The sequence below is a fragment of the Pteropus vampyrus genome, unplaced genomic scaffold (assembly GCF_000151845.1).
Source record: "Pteropus vampyrus isolate Shadow unplaced genomic scaffold, Pvam_2.0 Scaffold135, whole genome shotgun sequence".
Lineage (NCBI taxonomy): Eukaryota > Metazoa > Chordata > Mammalia > Chiroptera > Pteropodidae > Pteropus > Pteropus vampyrus.
Genome location: NW_011888916.1, coordinates 1,700,432 through 1,721,481, shown reverse-complemented (window position 1 = coordinate 1,721,481; position 21,050 = coordinate 1,700,432). Strand labels below are relative to the sequence as shown.

At 32.9% G+C, this 21,050-nt stretch overlaps 1 protein-coding gene and 1 non-coding gene across 2 annotated transcripts in view; one reads left to right on the top strand and one right to left on the bottom strand.

Moving 5' to 3' along the window:
• The window catches only part of ZSWIM5 (zinc finger SWIM-type containing 5), a 146,792-nt gene that overhangs the window by 42,399 nt on the left and 83,343 nt on the right, over nucleotides 1-21,050 (top strand). The gene's annotated exons all lie outside the window — the stretch shown is intronic.
• TRNAV-UAC lies at nucleotides 3,515-3,587 on the bottom strand. Its single transcript has one exon. It is a non-coding gene; the product is annotated as a tRNA-Val (tRNA).

Sequence of the window (21,050 nt, the reverse complement as noted above, 5' to 3'; positions counted from 1 at the left end):
TATGTTTTTATTTCTCTTGGATATATATCTAGGAGTGGAGTTGCTGGATCATATGGTAATTCTATGTTCAACTTTTTAAGGAACTGCTAAATTGTTTTCTACAGCAACTGTACCATTTTATATTTCCGTATTTCCAGCAGCAATGGACAGGGGCTCCTGTTTCTCCATTACTTCTTCAATACTTGTTAATTTCCATTATTTTGATTATAGCCATTGTAGAGGGAAGAAGTGGTATGTCACTATGGTTTTGATTTATATTTTTTCAATGATCTATTTTAAACTTCATGAGTTTGTTGGCCATTTGTATATCTTTATTGCAACTTTTCTTTGGTAGTTATATCATTAATTTGTGTTTCAACATGATTAATAGGGGAAAATGAACAAAATATTATTTTGTAAAAATGAGATAAACTTGAAATAGATTTATTTGAAAGACACATGTGATTTTACAATACAAACAAATATTTAGCTTTATTTGTGTTCTGTACTTCATGTGAGTGTTCTGGGTGTTACACCTGTTATAAATAAATGAAAGCAAGATTTAACTCATATAATATGGTTATGTATGTTCTTGCATCCTTAAATCTTTGATTTAACTTGGTTACCTTAATGCATTTTGTTAGGAAGGCTTTAAAAGGCTATATGTTCAGTCTCTTATTTATATAGATATTGCTTTGTAACATGTGCCAATGTGTAAAATTACCTTTCACTTATAAATCATAAATTTAACTATAATAAAAATGTTTATGTAAGTCTTATGAGTATAGTCATTCCATAAGGATTTATGCCAGATTGTGCATTCAATTGATATTTATCATTTAGCCTGATAAAGTAGTATGTTTTCAATTCATATATATCGATTATTATGTTTGTAACAATTACATACTTTCAAAATTTGTTTTCTTTTGTCACTCCCCTAAGCACTTGTGATCTTGTGTTGATACAAATTGAAGGGAGAAAAAGTTAGTATAGATATTATAGGACAAATACTATAAATATTATAAGAAAAAATGTCTATTTGGCGTATTATAAAAGGGTTCAGTGTCTACCTTTGAGAAATAAGGGGCCATTGAACATTAGCTATCCAAGGGAGGTTATCACTGTATGTAGCTTTGTCTGCTCCTTTTGGGAAAACTTAATGATGCTCTAGAATATGCAGTTAGCAAAGCTTTGGATTTCACAAAAGCCTGAATACATCTTTGATTGGTTATATATTAAAGGAAATAGCCCACAGCATGGTGCCAGACAAGTGTAGAGCTCAACCAATTTGATCCTTAAGCAGGGAGAAGAATTCTAGTCATCATTAAAAGATTAGATTGTAAAATGTTGTAATTGTTTTAGCCTAAATTGATTTAAAGCTATTTTTTTTAAATAAAACTTTTCTTTAAATTGTGAGGCAAGAAGAGAGTTTTCATTTAGACAACCTTCTTGCATTATGGTTTTCTTCAAGTCCTCCCACCCTACCCTGTGGCCTACTCTATTTACTGTTCAAATCTGAATCATAATGTGCATCTGGAGGGATCCTGAATCATGTGACTGACTGAAGTGTCTCTTGTCATTTATTTACGTTCTTTGAATATCTAATTTTGACATAGTATTTGGTTATATCATGAAGAAACTTGCTCTTGCTCTTGACTGTTTAAGAGGTGGGTGCATATGTAAAATTATTTTTTCTCTTTTTCATCTATACGCAATTTTTTTTGTTTTTGTTTTTTAATTACAAAATGGAACAAAGAATGACAGCCACGTTGGGCCTTGACTAAGATCCTTTTACTTGAAGGACCACTCCTATAATGAGTGATTTTTATTCAAGTGAATATTCATATATTTCTCTGACTCTAATTTGTATGAAATGACAGCCTGCAGACCATTTTGTTTGATTACAGTCCCTTCACCTTAATTATCTTTTATGTCTGTTTAAACTCTGGACTTGCTATATCCATCTTGACCCTCCCCCACATCTCTCTGTTTGTATTTTTTTTTTTTTCATTGTAATTTTCCTCTTTTCTGTGGGCATTCACAGATTGTTTTTGGAGTTCATTAAAAAGGGAGTGTGTTGTCTGGGTAGAAAATTACATTTGCATGCTTGAGAGAGGCCTAAGGGTTTTTGTGGGGTTTGGCAAGGATCCTGGCTTTTTTTTTCTTTTGGGAGGGAGGAATGAGAAAAGGGAGCAATAAGAAGAATGGATTTTTGGAGAGGAGAAAAGTAAGAATTATTGAGGTGATTTCTTCTGCCCCTATATTTTTCTTTCCATATTATGTACATCTGATTTTCTTTTCTTTTTTTCTGCATGTATAAACCACTTGACTAACAATGGAACAGATTAGAAGGCTTTCTTAGAACTGTTTTCGAATGCACAGTAGAGCTGCAAAGCAGAAACCTTTCCTATGATGGTAATTGTACACTTACTAGTGAAGCTGGCAAGTTGCAACATATATATTTATATTTTTTTTCGGGTGGTAATTGGAGGTTTTATATAGAGAAATTGTTTCTTGAATTAATATGACATTTCATCTAAACTAGTATCTACATAGAAATTTAGTGATGTTTGAATTAGAATTTCCCACTTTTAAAATTTAGAGTTTTTTAAAAGACTTTCATAATTTTATTTTAATTATTTAAAAAAATTTTTATTCAAGTATAGTTGGTTTATTGTATTAGTTTCAGATGGTACAACGTAGTGATTTGACATTTATATACCTTATGATGTGATCACCACAGTAAGTCTAGTAATCATCTGCCACTGTGCAGTTATTGACTATGTTCCCTGTGCAGTACACTATATTCCTGCGACTTATTTATTTTATAAATGGAAGTTTGTACCGCTTATTCCCCTTGGCCTTTTTCACCCATCCCTCACCCCTCTTCTATCTAGCAACTGTCAGTTTGTTCTCTGTATCTATGAATCTGTTTCATTTGTTTGTTTTGTTTTTTTAGATTACACATATAAGTGAAATCATATGGCATTTGTCTTTGTCTGACATACTTCACTTAGCATAATACCCACTAGGACCCTCCATGTTGTTATAAATGTCAAGATTTCATTCTTTTTTTATTGATGAGAAATGTTCCATTGTGCACATATATATATTATATATATGTGTAACATATTTATATAATATATATAGCAACTTAGGTGTCTAATATATACTGTATCTCATTTAGCTATTTATTTGTTGATAGACATCTAAATTGCTTCTATATCTTGGTTATTGTAGATAATGCTTCAGTGAACATAGGGGTGCCTATATCTTTTTGAATTAGTGTTTTGATTTTTTTCAGATAAATGTGGAATTGCTGGATTATATGATAGGTCTATTTTTAATTTTTTGAAGAATCTCCATATCACTTTTTTTTTAATTTCCACACCCGCCCCTGCCCCCACTGCCACTTCCACCCCTGACCGATGGATATTGCTGTCTCCCCTTAAGAATTGGATCTCTGAAGGCAGATGTCTCCTTCCACACACTCGCGGTGCACACCGGGGGCCTGGCACACCTGGGGCATGGGCTGTGACTCCACTAGGGCTCGAACCTAGGACCTTCTGCATGTAAAGCAGAAGTGCTAACCACTACTCTATGGAGCCACCCCTCCATACTGTCTTCCATAGTGGCTGCACCAGTGTACACGAGGGTTCCCTTTTCTCCACATCCTCGCCAACACTTATTATTTGTTGACTTTTTGATAATAGCTATTCTGACAGGTGTGAGGTGGTATCTCATTGTGGTTTTGATTTGTATTTCCCTGATGATTAGTGATGTTGAGCATCTTCTCATATGTTGGCCATCTGTATGTCCTCTTCAGAGAAATGTCTATTCAGGTCCTCTGCCCATTTTTTGATTAGGTTGTTTGTTTTATCCAAGTTGAGTTGTATGAGTTCCTCATATATTTTGGATATCAGCTCCTTATCGTATATATTATTTGCAAATATCTTCCCCCATTTAGTAAGTTGTCCTTTCATTTTGTCGATGGTTTCCTTCTCTGTGCAGAACCTTTTTCGTTTGATGTGGTCCCCTTTATTTTTGCTTTTGTTATCCTTGCCCAAGGAGATATACACCAAAAAGATAATGCTAAGACTGATGTCAAAGAGTTTATCCTTTATGTTTTCTTCTCGGATTTGTATGGATTCAGGTCTTACATTACGCCTTTAATCCATTTTTAGTTAGTTTTTGTGTTTTATTCTTTTGCATGTGGCTGTCCAGTTTTTCCAGCACCATTTATTGAAGAGACTGTCCTTTCCTCATTGTATATTTTTGTCTCTTTTGTTGTAAATTAATAGACCATGCATGCATTTGTGTATTTCTGGCTCCCTATTCTCATCCATTGATCTATGTGGCTGTTTCTTTGCTAGTTCCATACTGTTTTGATTACTATAGCTTTGTAATATAGTGTGTAATCAGGAACTGTGATACCTTCAGCTTTTTTCATCTTTCTCAAAATTGCTTTGGCCTATTCAGGCTCTTTTGTGGTTCCATACAAATTTTAGGATTATTCTATTTCTGTGAAAAATACTATTGCAATTTTGATAGGGATTGCATTGAATCTATAGATTACTTTGTGTAGTATGAACATTTTAATAGTAGGAATTCCTCTAATCCATGAGAACAGAATATTTTTCCCTTTATATGTGTCATCTTCAATTCCTTTATCAATATCTTATAGTTTTCATTGTATAGGTCTCTCACTTCCTTGATTAAATTTATTTCTTGGTATTTTAATTCTTTTTAATGTAATTGTAAATGGGATTGTTTTTATCAATTTCTCTTACTGATAGTTTTTTATTAGCATATAGAAATTACACTGATTTACGTATTTTGATTTTATATCTTGCAACTTTACTGAATTGGTTTATTAGTTTTTAACAGTTTTTTGTGGAGTCTTCAGGATTTTCTACATATAATATGTCATCTGCAAATAGAGACAATTTTAATTCTTCCTTTTCTATTTGGATGTCTTTTTTTTTTTCCTTGCCTGATTGTGCTGGGTTGACCTTCCAGTACTATGTTGAATAAGAGTGGTGAGAGTGGACATACTTGCCTTGTTCCTGATCTTAGAGGAAAAGCTTTCAGTTTTTCATTGTTGAGTATGATGTTAGCTGCAGGTTTGTCATATATGGCCTTTGTTGTGTTGAAGTTTTTCCTATATACCCACTTAGTTGAAAACTTTATTTTTTATCGTGAATGATTGTTGAATTTTGTCACATGCTTATTTTGCATCTGTTGAAATGATCGTATGTTTTATTCTTCATTTTGTTAATGTGGTGTATCATATTGATTGCTTTGCAGACGTTAAACCATTCTTGTATTCCTGGAGTAAATTCCACTTGATTATGGTGTATGATCTTTTTAATGTATTGTTGAATTCTATTAGCTAATAATCTGTTGAGGATTTTTACATCTATGTTGATCAGAAATATTGGCCTATAATATTCTGACTTATGTTGAGGTCGTTTCCTTCTATTCCTAGTTTGTTGAGTGTTTTTATCATGAAAGGGTGTTGAATTTTAGCAAATGCCTTTTCTGCATGAGTGAGATGATCTCGTGATTTTTTTCCCCTTTAATCTGTTAATTTTGTCTGTTATATTTGTTAATTTTTGTACATTGAACCATCCTTGTATTCCAGCAATAACTCCCACTTGATCAGGGTGTATGATCCTTTCAATGTATTGTTGAATTCCATTAGCTAATATTTTGTTGAGGGTTTTTGCATCAATGTTCATAAGGAATATTGGTCTGTAGTTTTCTTCTCTTGCACTGTTTTTGTCTGGCTTTGATATCAGGATAATGCTGGCCTCATAGAATGAATTAGGAAATGTTCCCTCCTCTTCAGTTATTTTGGAAAAGTTTGAGAAGGTGTGGTATTAATTCTTCTTCAAATGTTTTTAAAAATCCCCCAGCGAAGCTATCAGATCCATGGCTTCCATTTGTCAGAAGAGTTTTAGTTACCAGTTCAATCTTATTGGTTATTCAGTTAATCTTATTAGGTCTATTCAGGTATTCTATTTCTTTGAGATTTAATCTTGGTAGGTTTGTGTTTCTAGGAATTTGCTCATTTCATCTAGGGTACTCAATTTCTTGGTATACAGTTATTCATAATACTCTGTTATAATCCTTTTTATATCTATAGACTTATTAGTAATAGCTTTACTTTTTTTTCTGGTTTTAATAATTTGAGTCTTTTCTCTCTTTTTCTTAGACCATCTAGCTAAAAGTTTGTCAGTTTTGTTGATCTTTTCAAGGAGTCATCTTTTGGTTTCATTGATTTCTCTCTATTGTTTTTCTGTTCTCTATTTTGTTTATGTCTATTCTAATCTTTATTATTTCCTTTCTTCTCCTAGCTTTGGGTTTGGTTTAGTTGTTCTTTTATTAGTTCCTTAAGTTGGAAAGTTAGCTTGTTGATTTGAGATAATTATTTTTTGATGTAAGCATTTATAGGTATTAATTTTCCTATACTACTTTTGCTGTGTCCCATACATTTTGGTATGTTGTGTTTTCATTTTCTTTAATCTCTAAGTATGTTCTAATTCTCCTTGATTTCTTTTTTTGATCCATTTGTTATTTAAAAGTGGGTTGTTTAATTTCAACAATTTTTTGTGTTTTCTGAGTTTCTTTATGTTATTGATTTCTAACTTCATTCTGTTGTGATTGGAGAAGATAGTTTGCATGATTGCTATCTTTTAAATCTATTAAGATTTAAATTGTGACCTAATATATGGTCTATCCTGAAAAATGTTACATGTGCACTTGAGAATAATTTGTATGCTGCTGTTGTTGGGTCTAGTGTAGTGTTCTATATATATATTAGGACTAGTGAGTCTATTGTGTTAAGTCCTCTATTTGCTTATCTTCTGTCTTGGTCTGCCCACTGTTTCTCCCTTCAATTCTGTCAGTTTTGCTCCACATATTTTGCTTGTCTGTTATTAGGTTGGTAAATGTTTATTATATCTTATTGCTGACTTGAAACTTTTATTAATATATGATGTCCTTGTTTTTCTCTTGTAACCTTGTTTGATTTAAAGTCTGTTTGTCTGATTTTAGTATATTTTGGTTACTATTTGTGTAGACTATCTCTTTCCATTCTTTCACTTTTAATCTGTGTGTTTAGATCTAAAGTGAGTCTCTTGTAGACAGTCTTTGGTTGGATCATGGGTTTTTATTCATTTTGCCAATCTCTGTCTTTTGGTTGGAACATTTAATCTATTTACATTTAAAGTAATTACCAATAGAGAGTGACTCATTTCTGTCATTTTTCTATTTGTTTCTGCATGCCCCTTAGCTCTTTTGTTCCTCATTTTTTCTTTACTCTTTTGTCTCTTGTTTAGTTGTTTTTTTGTAGTGAAATGTTTAAATTCTTTTTTTATTTCCTTTTGTGTATATTTTATAGCTCTTTTCTTTGTGGTTATTATGTTGATTGCATTCAGCATTCTAACATTTTAACACTCTAATTTGAATTTATAACTGCCTAACTTCAACATCAGAAAAAAACTCTGCTGCTTTACAGCTCTGTCTCTCTCCCTTTTAGTTGTTTGATGTCATAAAGTTACATCTTAATACGTTGCCCTAAAAAATTACCTAATAATTCTTTTAAATGCATTTGTCTCTTATGTAGAAAACATGGCGATACAAATCAAAGTTATATTAGTGGCTTTTAGACTAATAATTTAAAAAATATATATTAGTCTCTTAAATCATGTATAAAACAAAAAAGTGGCACAGCAAACTGTTATTTCAATAATACTTTTATAATTGCCCATGTATTTACCTCTATTGAGATCTTTATTTCTTTATATGGCTTTGAGTTCTAGTGTTCTGTCATTTCACCCTGTAGGGCTCCTTTGACCATTTCTTTCAGGGCAGGTCTAGTGGTAACTGGTTTTGTTTATCTGAGAATGTCTCAATTTCTCCTTTACAATTGAAGAACAGTTTTACCGGCTCTAGGATTCTTGATTGACAGTTTTTTTCCTCTTAGCATTTTGAATATATTAACCTACTGCTTTCTTGCCTCCAGAATTTCTGTTGAGAAATCTGCTGATAATCTTATTGAGGTTTTCTTGTAGGTGACAGGTCACTTCTTTCTTGCTGCTTTAACTATTCTTTATCTTTGGCTTTCAAAAATTTGATACAATGTGTGTTGGTGTGGGTCTCTGTGAGTTCATCTTACTTAGAGTTCATTGAGCTTCTTGGATGTTCATATTCATTTCTTTCATCAAATTTGGGAAGTTTTCAGCCATTATTTCTTCATATATTCTGTCCACACCCTTTTCTATCCCTTCTCTTTCTGGGACTCCTACAATGCATATGTTGGTCACTTGGTAGTATCTTACAGGGCCCTTAGGCTCTTTTCACCTATTTCATCTTTTATTTCTTGTTCTTAAAACTTGATAATTTTTATTGTGTTGTCTTCAGGTTCATTGATTCTTCTATCTGCTCAAATCTGCTTTTGAATCTCTTTAGTGGTGAAATTTTTTTTCTGTTATTTTATACTTTTCAGCTCCAGAATTTCCTTGTTTTAGGTTTTTTATCTTTTAATTGATATTTCCATTTTGTTCATATATCATTTTCCTGACTTTTTCCACACTTTCTTTTAGTTCTTTTAGGATCTTTAGTATAGTTGTTTTAAAGTCTTTGAGTAGTAGATCTGCTATCATGTCATTTTTTAAGACAGTTTCTGTTAATTTATTTTTTCTTTTCATGGTCCATACATTCCTGTGGGGGTTTTGTTTTGTATGCCTTGTCATTTTTTGTTCAAAACTAGACATTTGAATCAAATAATGTAATAGTTCTAGAAATCAAAGTCTCCTCTCCCAGAGTTTACTATTTTTTTGTTGTTGTTTTTTGATTATTGTAGGCTGTCTTTGTGCCAAGGATCATCCTAAGGTGTAAACATAAGGTCTTCTCAGGTCTTATGTGAGCTTGTGCCTTTCTTTGGGCATATTTGGTGGTCACTTTTTAATTTTCCTTGTTTATGCAGTTGCTTTGGAATGTTGTAGTCTTTAATGCCTGGCTCCCAGAAGGATAAAAAGAGAAAAATGAAGGAGGAACAAAATTCCTCGAAAGTCACTTCAGATGGAGTGGGGGGAGTAGGACTTGTAACAGTGGGGGGAGGCACAACAATAAAGACTGCATTCTTTGTCTGCTTCTCTATGATAACATGCAGAAAGCATCGATTAGAGCAGGGATCCTTGAGATTTGGTGGACAAGGTCCTTTTTGCTCACCCTGGCTCCCCAGGGTGTGTGCAAGCTACTCCAGGAACCTTGCACAGTTGCTTGCCCAGTGGGTGGATATGAGGAATGCACAGCTGCTAATGTGCTAAGAGCTGAGATTGACTGAAATTAACTGCAGTTTACCTGTCTAAGCTTTCCCCTGGAAGCTGCAAGCCTTCAATAAACTCTAGAGTTCCAAAATAGTTATATCAGACAGAATCTGCCAGGACAATTGTTGTCTGGGTGGTGGAGAGAAGACAGATTCTTGGTTCTTCCTATTATACCATCTTCCTAGAATCCTCTCAAGATTTTCTCTTTATCACAGGTTTTAACCATTTTGATTATGATGTACCTTGGTGTATTTTCTTCATATATCTTGTGTTTTGAGTTTCACTAGGCTCCTTGGATCAGCACAGTTGGAATATTTTTGACTATCATTTCATCACATATTTTTTTTCTGTACATCCTCTTATTCTTTAGGAAATTCAATCTTTGCTCGAAGTCATTCTATATCTCACTTAGGCTCTTTTAACTTTTTTTTCCCTGATGTTCCATATTTTCTTCTGGTATTATTGCTCCTCTTTCTAAAGAACTTCCTTTAGCAATTAGAAGAACTAATTCTTTTAATTATTCTGTCTATAGAATTTCTTTTAGCAAGAGGAGATCTGCAGATTATATAATCTCTTTGTTTTTTTTATATTTCCATAATCTCTGAAATTTTTTACTGGATCTAGAATTCTATGTTGACAGGTCTTTCCTATCTAAGGACCAACTTGCTTCCAGGTTAAATATTTTTTAGGAGTAATTAATAGTTTATGCTATGTATTTTATATTGTGCTACATTAAAGGCACATGATGTTAAGTATCTCATTACTGTAGGTACTCTGATCACTTTATCTGTTTAATCACTTAATTAAGGTAGTAATTGCCACATCAGTAACTGTAGAAGTCTATTTTTCCTTTTGAGTGAGCAAGAAACAGATGGGATAATACTTTGGCATTATGTAAATATCTTCTTCCCAACAACTCTTCACATAGTTTTAGATTTCATTAATGATCTTTGCCTTAATCAATTATTTTATTATGGGTTATAGGATAGTTATTTTTCTAATTCTGTCATTCATTCTACGTTTATCAGCTGGCATTCTTTGGCAGAGTGTTTCCTGATAAGCACTAGACGGTTCCTATTAAAAAGGCAATGTCAGTGCTAGATTTTTTTACCTTTAATTAAAAAGTTCAGATAACTACTTGATGTAATAGTTACCTCTAGTGGTAGCAAATAAGCTGCTGTTGCTGCTCTTGCTTCTTCTGCTCACCCTCCTCCTCTCCCTCCTTCTCTTTTTCTTCCTAGATTCTTAATGCACTCAGTTTTTTAAAAAATATTTTACAATTATAGTTATTTATTTGAAACTCAAAATAGTTCTTTATTTGGCTAGTAGAAGTCCTTTCTAGCTGGCTCATGTGTTCTTTTAACATACATTTATCTTTGAGTGCTTCCTTGATTCCAGGCACTATAAGATGACCCAGAAAAAAATGGACACCCTTCCTGCTTTGACCTGGAATTCACCAAGGAACTCTGGTCACTATTAGTGAGAAATGGTGTTTAGAATCAAAGATCTAGGTGCTGTATGTGCTTGTTGCCGCTGTTACATCATCACTTTTTCTAGACCTTTTCAGTGAACTGGGAAATAGGTTTTTAGATAATGAATTCATATTAGTATTTATAAATCACATTTAATACTACAGGTTTTTTCTCTTAACTTCTCTAATTTTATATTTATTTTTTCTTTTGCACAGAAAAACTTGATTCTTAATCATAACACTATATTTACTTGCTTACTTTATCTGCAATATACATGAAGCGGTGTTTAAATTTCAATACCAATATTATTTACAACAGTAAAACTTACTGTGTGATTCAAGAGTAAACATTTTCATGCAGTTATTTTTTTCCTTAGGTTATATCTTGTGAAGGATAAATAGAGGAGTTCATGTTTAAAGTTACATTTTATATTATATATTTGATATATACATGGGTCTTTTTAAATTTTCATGTTTGCTTTTTTCTTTTAAATTTAATTTTTAAAAAATATTTAAAACATTTATGTGGTTCAAAAGTGAAAATTTTATAAAACTGTATATACTCAGATATCTAACTAATTCCCCTCTATACCATATCACCTAGCCCAGTACTTAACATATCACTGGGTAACCATTTTTATTATTTTCTGGTGTATTGTTCCAGTATTTTTTTTTTAAGCTTCTCTCTTATACATAGAGTACACGTAAGTACTGTAACATTGTTATGTTCCTTTTTTTTCCACTTACCTATAAAATATAAAAGCTGTAAATCACTCATGTCAGTAAGGAATGGTAGTCCTCATTCTTTTTTATGGTTACATTGTACTCCTGTGGCTGTGTATATGACAATCCCACCAGTCTCCTATTGTTTGTTACTCTTTGCTGCATAATAAACTACTTCAGAAGTTCATGGCTTAAACCAAGGATTGTTTCTTATGTTTCTGTGGGTTGACTGGGTGGTTCCACTGCTGGTTTTACCTGGGACCACTCATGTACCTGAATGCACTTAGAGGGTCTGCTGGATGAAGCACCTCAGAACCCACTACAGCAGCTAAAGGATCCAGATTATTCTTCATTCTACCCCCTAGCAGCTGGGATAAAGAGCGTGACTTAATCTTGGCCAATCAGTTGTTTTCACCTGAGAATTTGGTAAGCTAGTGAGGCAAACTTTTAACTTTTAATTTTAAGCCTGTGTAGTACACTAAATGTAACACAAATTAGTAAAAAAGTCAGTATTACCAGAGGTTAATAATATCCATTAAAAAATGAGAGTAATGAGGAGACATTGTTTCAGTATTAAGATAATATATATCACAATTCTTAATTATGCATTCATGGAATGATCATTAGTGAATGGTTATCCAGGTAACTTGTTTCTAATTTCCTTTTCTAATAACCTCCCATTTGTTGTTTACTCTTCCTATTTCACACCCCAAACAGAGATTGGGCAGGAAAAGAAATCAGATGAAAATCAAATTAGATAGCAGTTTTTCTGGTTAGCAGCTGTGTTCAGAAATTTTATAAGTAAGAATATTGAAATTAATGACTAAAATTAAATTTAAAAAATTACCAGTGGTTTTTAATATTTGCTTTAATATTCATTGCCAGGGTTGATTGTTTTTTTACTATAGAAGGAGGATATTGGAATTTCAAGTTAGTAAAGGAGGATAATAATATTTATTATAGATTCTTCATTTTTCTAGTTAGAAAATATCAATGCCTTATTGTTCTGAAATAAGAATAGGATGGACTCAGGCTGTCGTGAATAATGTGATAACTCTGTTTTTATATATTGCCAATAAATAAAATTTTGATTTATCTTTTCACCACTTCTCTGTGTGCTACTTTAGCTGAAGGTATTATTTAAAAGATTTCTCTTATTCACCTAGTATCTGCCTAGGAGTTTCACATAAGCCTACTTGATAGACTATTTCATTTGACAGTATCTTACTGTGAAAGAAGAACTCAATATAACATTATTGTCATAATGAAGATTCACCCACCTCAGTGCCACAATTTATATTACCCAGATTATTTTGCCTTTTGCTAATACTTCATCTCTTAAAATGTTCTCCCCTAAAAACATGGCCAGTGTCAAACTTATTGAAAATATGTCCTTAAAGGCACTAACATTTACTTATGAATTTTTGCTAAAGGGTGTTTCAGCTTTACCTTAGATGTAAGATTCCAATAGAGCATTTGAAGTACTCTAATTAAATTTCCTCCTCTATGTTATTCATGTAAGGCATGGCTGAATAGAGCTATAATATCACTGTCTTGTGAAATATGCTCTTGTGTCCCAAATGCTGGCATAATCAAGGCTTACTTACACATAGACTTAATGTGATTTATTAAATTATTGGAAAATACTCAGACATAATTTAGTATGCTGCTGTATTTTCCTATTGCAAATAAATTCATTTCTCTTTTCCAGAAACAACTAGGACCAGAAACTAGGCTCCTTAAAAAAATAAACTTTTATTTTAGAATAGTGTTAGATTTGAAGAAAAATTACAAAGATAGTACAGAGAGTTCCCAAATACCCCACACCGTTTCCTTTATTACTAACATGTTACATTCATATGATACATTTGTCATAATTAATGAACAAATGTAACTAAAGTCCATACTTTATCAGATTATTTAATTGTTACCTCATTTCCTCTTTCTGTTCCAGAATCCCATTCAGGATACCACATTACATTTAGTTTTCATGTGTCCTTAGGCTCTTTGAACTTTGATAGTTTCTCAGACTTTCTCTTGATGACCTTTACAATTCTGATGAGTATTGGTCAGATAGTTTGTAAAATGTCTTTCATTTGGGTTTTCTCTGATTTTTTTTTTTTTTTAGACTGGGTTTATAGATTTGGGGAGAAGACCATACAAGTAAAATGTCATTGTCATCACATCATATCAAGGATACATATACATGATATTAACCTTGATCACTGAGCTGAGGTAGTGTTTGTCAGGTTTCTCCACTGTAAAGAAACTTACCATACTGAACTCTTTGGAAGAAAGTCACTATGTACAGTCCATACTTAAGGAGTGGAGAGTTATGTTCCATCTCTTTGTGGGCTGAGTATATAAATTATTTGGAATTCTGCATGGAAGAATATCCAATCATTTTTATATCAGTACAGACTAATGGATATTTGTCTTATATTTGGGTTATAATCCAATACCACTTGATTTTATTGTTTATATTGTACCAGTCTAGGCCATTGGAAGCTTTTTCAGTTGGCTCCTTTATCCCTTTGACATAACCTATCATTTCAGATTTCTTTGAGCACTCATACTACATTACTTTTTGGTGTAATGGACCTTTCTTTTCCCATATTGGCCCTTTGCATTTGGGCTTAAAAAATTTTTTCCCATTGCTTTTATTTTCTCTATGAAATTTGCAACTATGATAAATTACATTGCATGTGTTATGAATTCAGTGTATTGTTTAATATATTAAATAAATCGTTAAGATTAATGAAGATTGCTAGAAGGAAGTGTTAGCATTTCATACCCCTTTGTGAACTACAGTGTTTCAAGATTTCCTAAATAACGTTATGTATTTTATTTTTAAATTTTATTTTCCTATTTAATAAGGAAGTCCTAAGACTTCACACAATGGGAAGTCCCTCCAAGTTAGACAACTGAACAAGTAAAAAGTCATGAAAAAAAATGTAGGTGAATGGGAGGAGCACATGTGTCCAAGGGACAGTGAGAATTGGTCGTTTTGATGATAGATTAAAAGTCAAAGGAAAAAGTGGTTTATAGTTTTTTTCTTTTTAGTTTCTTATCAGGATTATTAAATTAACTAATCTTAACTCTTTGTAGACATGTATCTTTTTGAAGACAAAAGACAGTTTTTCAAAAGGGAGTCATGTCAGATTATAAATGGAGACTATAAATCATGCAATTCAATCTTTTTAGGCATCCCATTAGCATAGATAACTAAATCATAAGTTTTGACAGATAATTTCAGTCTATTCTTCCTATAAAACTAAACCCTGAGAAAATATCAGTGACATTGTTTAATTTTTTTATTGTGGTAAAAAACATAACATTTACCTTATTAACAATTTTAAGTTCAGTAGTATTAAATATATTGACATTGTTGTGCAACAGATATCTAGAATTTTTTGTCTTGCAAAGCTGAAACTATACCCATTAAACATTAATTCCCCCTCTCCTTTCCCTCAGTTCCTTGATGAACACTTCTCTGCTTTTCTGATTCATGATTTCAACTACCTTAGATGCTTCATGTGCGTGGTATCAATACAATATATGTCCTTTTGTGACTGGCTTATTTTACTTAGTGTAATGTCGTCGAGATTCATCCATATTGTAGCTTGCGTCAGAATTTTCTTCCTTTTTAAGGATTTAATTGTATGTATATACCATATTTTCTTGATCCGTTTATCTGTCAATGAACATTTTGGGTTGCTTCCACCTCTTGGCTATTGTGAATAATAATACTGCTGTGAACATTGGTGTGAAAATATCCCTTCAAGATCATACTTTGAATTCTTTTAGGTATATACCCAGAAGTGGGCTTGCTGGATAATGTAGTAATTATATTTTTAGTTTTTTGATGAATGTTCACATTGTTTCCCATAATGGTTGTACCACTTTATTTTCCCAAAAACAGAGCGCAAGGTTCCAGTTTCTCTGTATGCTCACTAACAATCGTTTTTTCTTTTCTGATAATGGCTGTTCTGATGGTGTGAGGTGATATCTCATTTGTGGTTGTTATTTGCTTTTCTCTTATAATTAGTGATGATGAGCATCTTTTAATATGCTTATTGTATATCTTTGGAGAACTGTTTATTCAGGTACTTTGCTCATATTTTAATTGGGTCATTGTTGTTGAGTTGTAGAAGTTCCTTATATATTCTGAATATTAACCCCTCATCAGATACATGATTTGCAAATATTCTTTCTCATTCCATAGGTTGCCAACAGGATTTAATTTCATTTGTTTCTAAGATCATTCTAGCTGCTGAGTAGAAAATGGCTCAGTATAGTCTATAGTAAGAGTGGAGCAGGAAAATCAGTTAGCAGGCTTTTGCAGTAAACTAAACAATAGATGATCAAGGCCTGCTAGTGCCAGTGGAGAAAAATGGAAGGAGTAAAATAATATTTTGGAAGTAGAACGAACATGATATGATAGATTGTATGTGAAAGATCGGAGAGAAGGAAAAGTTAAAGATGACTCCTAGATTTCTGGCTTGGGTACTTCAGTGGATGGAGCTGTCATTTCTTGAGATGAAGAAGATTGGAGGGAAGCTGTGCTAGAAGTAAGGGTAGCAGAAGGCACAGGTTAAGATCAGTAATACAAATATGTTAAGTGTGATGTGGCAGTGAGGCATCTATGTGCCAACATCAAGTAGGCAGTTGAATATAAGGATTTCAGATTTAGAAAAGTATTCTGAACTATAAATATAAATAACATTTGGAATAGTCAGTATATAACCTGGAGCTTCAGTATAAAACACACAATTTAGAACATAATTGAATAAAACACCTAGCACACTTGCATACTTCATTATAAGATAACTTCCACTCTTGTTATTTAACCTGAGCTTTCCTCTGGTTTAACAAGAATTCTAACTTGTCTTTTCACTTGAAGGAATGAAAAGCTAAGAGAAAGTACTGCTCATAGTTGCTCTTCTACCACTGGGTCCCACGAGAGGCTGTTTTTATTCTGCTACCCTATTTCAGGTTTCAGTTACCTCCTAGCATCTTTCAGCGTCCTGACTTTTTCCAATCTAAATCAAAAAGGAAATAATTCTGCTTACATGTGCACTGTTTTCCTAGGATTACCCTCTGTTGCTTTTTTCCAGCCTGGATGGAAATTCTCTCTTGAATTCTTCTCCTTCCCTGCTTCCTGTCTTTTGAAGGCTGGAACTGTTATAAAAGCTAATTGGCTTTAGACACAAAAGATTATTCATTAACTTTTCTCTAAGACCCACAGCTCCAAGACTGATTCTAATTTTTTTAAAAGGACACATCTCTTTCTTTTCTTCTGAACAGACATTTTAGAATACATTCGAATAGAGCATGTACAATTTTTAAACAATTGCTTTATATGCCATGTTTAGTTAGAAAGTTATTTTCCCATATAAACAATATTTAAATGGTGGTTTGGTTTCCCCAAATAATTCTAAGGCCTTTTAAACTTGTGACACTTGGTATTTCATTTATAATTGACAATATCTATGCCCTGTTTCTTGGACAGAGTGACATATTTCCCGTAAGTTATTCTAGTATTGCAGATACAAGGACTGTACTTACAAGGCCCCAATAATTTGTTTAATTTTCTACATTAGCAGCATAGAATCATAGACTGTATGAGCTAGAAGGGACTTTGGAGACAACACAATCCAAATTACTTAATTTTATGAATGAGAAAACTGAGAGCCAGGGAACCTAATGAGTTTTTCTCCTTACCTCTTCTTACTTCATATCACTGAAATTAGCATACATGAATCCATCTGTTTAGAATTTCAGAGAAACTCCTTAATATCTATCAAGATTCAGTTCTTCTGTGAAACTTTGTGTGTCAACCCTCATCTCTTTGAATATAGTTGGTCACTCCAATCTCTGTGTTCTCTCTATACATAACTTTCATAGCACTAGTTAGCCACAAGTTGTCTGACTGTGCAGGTCATCAAACATCTTGGTACTTTAGTTTGTTCATCCATAAAAAATATAATAACAATAATACAGTCATGCACCATATAATGATATTTTGGTCAGTGACCCTCCGCAAATGCAATGTTGGTCCCATAAGATTATAATGGAGCTAAACAATTCCTGTTGCCTATTGAGGTAGCCATTATATATTATACCACAATACTCGTTTGTGGTAATGCTGGTGTAAATAAACCTAAAAATATAGCACATACAATTATGTACTTGATACAATACTTGATAATGATAGTAAATGACTGTTACTGATTTATGTATTTACATACCACACTTTTTATTGTTATTTTAGAATATACTCTTTCGACTTGTAAAAAAAGGTTTATTGTAAACAGTATGTTGTGTTATACCAGCACAGCCTCATACATCTCATGTTTACCGTGACTCTTGAATGCTTCATTTTCTTTGTGCTTGAGTTAATCTTGTGTTATTTTACAAATTTAGTGTAGCCTAAATGTACAGCATTTATAAAGTCTACAATAGTGACAGTAATGCCCTAGGCCTTCACATTCACTCACCACTCACTCACTGACTCTCCCAGAGTAACTCCCAGTTCTGTAGGCTCAATTCATAGTATATGCCCTATATAAGTGTACCATTTTTTGTCTTTTATGCCATATTTTTACTGTACTTTTTCCTGTATTTAGAGACACACTTAGCTATTGTGTTAAAATTGCTCTTGAAACTCTTTATGACACTATAATGGTAGATATACTACATTATGCACTTGTCAAACTCATAGATAGAACTTTACACTCAAAGAGTGAATCTTAATGTAAATTATCAACTTTAAAGTAAATGTCAGTATTTTGGGGAGCCTATTTCTGTGTTCTCTATTCTGTTCCATAAGTCTATGTCTATCCTTCCCATACCACACCATCTTGATTACTATAGCTATATAGCAAGTCTTAAAATAGAGTAGACTGTTTCCTCCCAATTCTTATTTTATATTTATTTCTTTTTCTTTTTAAAAGTTTTTCTAATTTATTTATTTTTTTATTAAGTTTATTGAGGTAACGTTGGTTAATACAATTATATAATTTCAGGTGCACATTATAATTTGACATCTGTATATTCTATTGTGTATTTACCACCCAAAGTCCAATTTCCTTCAGCTACCATATATTTGATCCCCTTTACCCACTTTGCCCTTCCCCTACCACCCTATATTTGACCCCTTTTAATTGTCTACCTACCCCCTCCATCACCCACCCCCTACCCTCTGGTAACCACTACTCTATAATTCATGTCCATGAGTCTCTGTCCTGTTCATTTGTTGCTTTTAGTGATATCATATGACTTTCAAATCTTTCTGTTTTCCATAGTGGCTGTACCAATTTGTAGTCCCACCAGCAGTGTATGAGGGTTCCTTTTTCTCTGCATCCTCTCCAACATTTGTCCTGTATATTATAGCTATTATAACAGGTGTGGGATGGTATCTCATTGTGGTTTTGATATGCATTTCCCTAATAGCTAGCGATGTTCAGCATCTTTTCATATATTTGTTGGCCATTTGTATGTCCTCTAGAGAGAAGTGTCTGTTCAGGTCCTCTGCCCATTTTTTGATTCGATTGTTTGGTTTTTTGTTGTTATTGAGTCGTATAAGTTATTTGTATATTTTGGATATTAGGCCCTTATCGGAGACATTGCTTGCAAATATATTCTCTCATTTGAATGGTTGTCTCTTTACCTTGTTGATGGTTTCTTTTGCTGAGCAGAAGCTTTTTAGTTTGATGTAGTCCCATTCATTTATTTTAGCTTTACTTCCCTTGCCTTTGATGTCAAATTCATAAAATCCTCTTTAAGTCCAAGGTCGTTGAGTTTAGTTCCTGTTTTCTTCTATGCATTTTATTGTTTCAGGTCTTATATTCAGGTCTTTAATCCATTTTGAGTTAATTTTGGTGTTTGGTGATAGACAACAAGACAAGTCTAATTTCATTCTTTTGCAGGTGGCTTTCCAGTTTTGCCAGCACCATTTATTGAAGAGGCTTTCCTTTCTCCACTGTATGTTTTTGGCTTTTTTGTCGAAAATTATTTGCCCATATAAATATGGGTTTACTTCTGGACTCTCGATTCTGTTCCACTGGTCCAATACCATGCCGTTTTGATTACTGTCACTTTGTAGTATAATTTGAAGTCAGGCAGAGTGATGCCTCCAGCCTCATTCTTTTTCCTCAGGATGGCTTTGGCAATTCAGGGTCTTTTGTGCTTCCATACAAATCTGATGATTTTTCGTTTTATTTCTTTAAAAAATGCTGATGGGATTTTGATGGAGGGATTGCATTAAATCTGTATAATCCTTTAGGTAATAAGGTCATTTTAACTATGTTGATTCTTCCAATCCAAGAACACAGAATATCTTTCCATTTCTTTGTATCTTCTTTGATTTCTTTTAATAGAGTCTTATCGTTTTTACTATATAGGTCCTTCACATGTTTCATTAGATTTATTCCTAAGTATTTTATTCTTTTTGTTGCAATCGCTAAAGGAATTGTTTTCCATCTCTTTTTCTGACACTTCGTTATTAGAGTATAAGAACACTATGGATTTTTGAATGTTCATTTTGTATCCAGAGACTTTACTGAATTTGCTTATTGTTTCTCATAGTGTTCTTGTGGAGTCTTTAGGGTTCTCTATATAGAGAATCATGTCATCCGCAAATAGTGACAGTTTGACTTCTTCTCTCTTTCATACCTGATTTTGTTTATTTGTGTCCTTTCTCTTTGTTCTTTAGTGAGTCTAGCCAGCGGTTTGTTAATTTTATTAACTTTCTCAAAGAACCAGCTCTTTGTTTCATTTATTTTTGCTATTGTTTTTTGTTGTTGTTGTTGTTGTTTCCAATTTCATTTATTTCTGCTCTAATTTTGATGATTTCTTTCCTTCTGCTGACTTTAGGCTTCATTTTCTAGATTTTAAGATGAAGCATTAGGTTGTTTATTTGGGCTTGTTCTTGTTTTTGGAAGTAGGCCTGTAATTATATGAATTTCCTCTTATGACCGCTTTTGCTGTGCCCCAAAAGTTTTAATATGTTGTGCTATCATTATCATTCATTTCTATATATCTCTTGATCTCTTTTTATTTCTTCTCTGACCCAATTATTCTTCAGTAGCATGTTGTTTAATCTCCATGTATATGTGGTTCTTCCTGATTTCTTTTTGTGATTGATCTCTAGTTTCAAAGCATTATGATCAGAGAACATGGTTGGTATAATTTCAACCCTCTTATATTTGTTGAGGCTATCTCTGTGTCCCAGTATGTGGTCAGTCCTTGAGAATGTTCCATGTGCACTAGAAAAGAATGTATAAGCAGCTGTTTTGAGATGAAAGGCTCTGTAAATGTCAATTATGTCCAGTTGGTCTAATGTATCATTTAAGGATGTTATTTCCTTATTGATTTTCTGTTTGGATGATCTGTCCATCTATGACAGTGGAATATTTAGGTCCCCTACTATGATAGTGTTTTTGTCTGTTTCTCCCTTTAGTTCTGTTAATAATTGCTTTACATATTTTGGGGCTCCCTTACTGGGAGCATAGATATTAATAAGTGTTATGTCTTCTTGG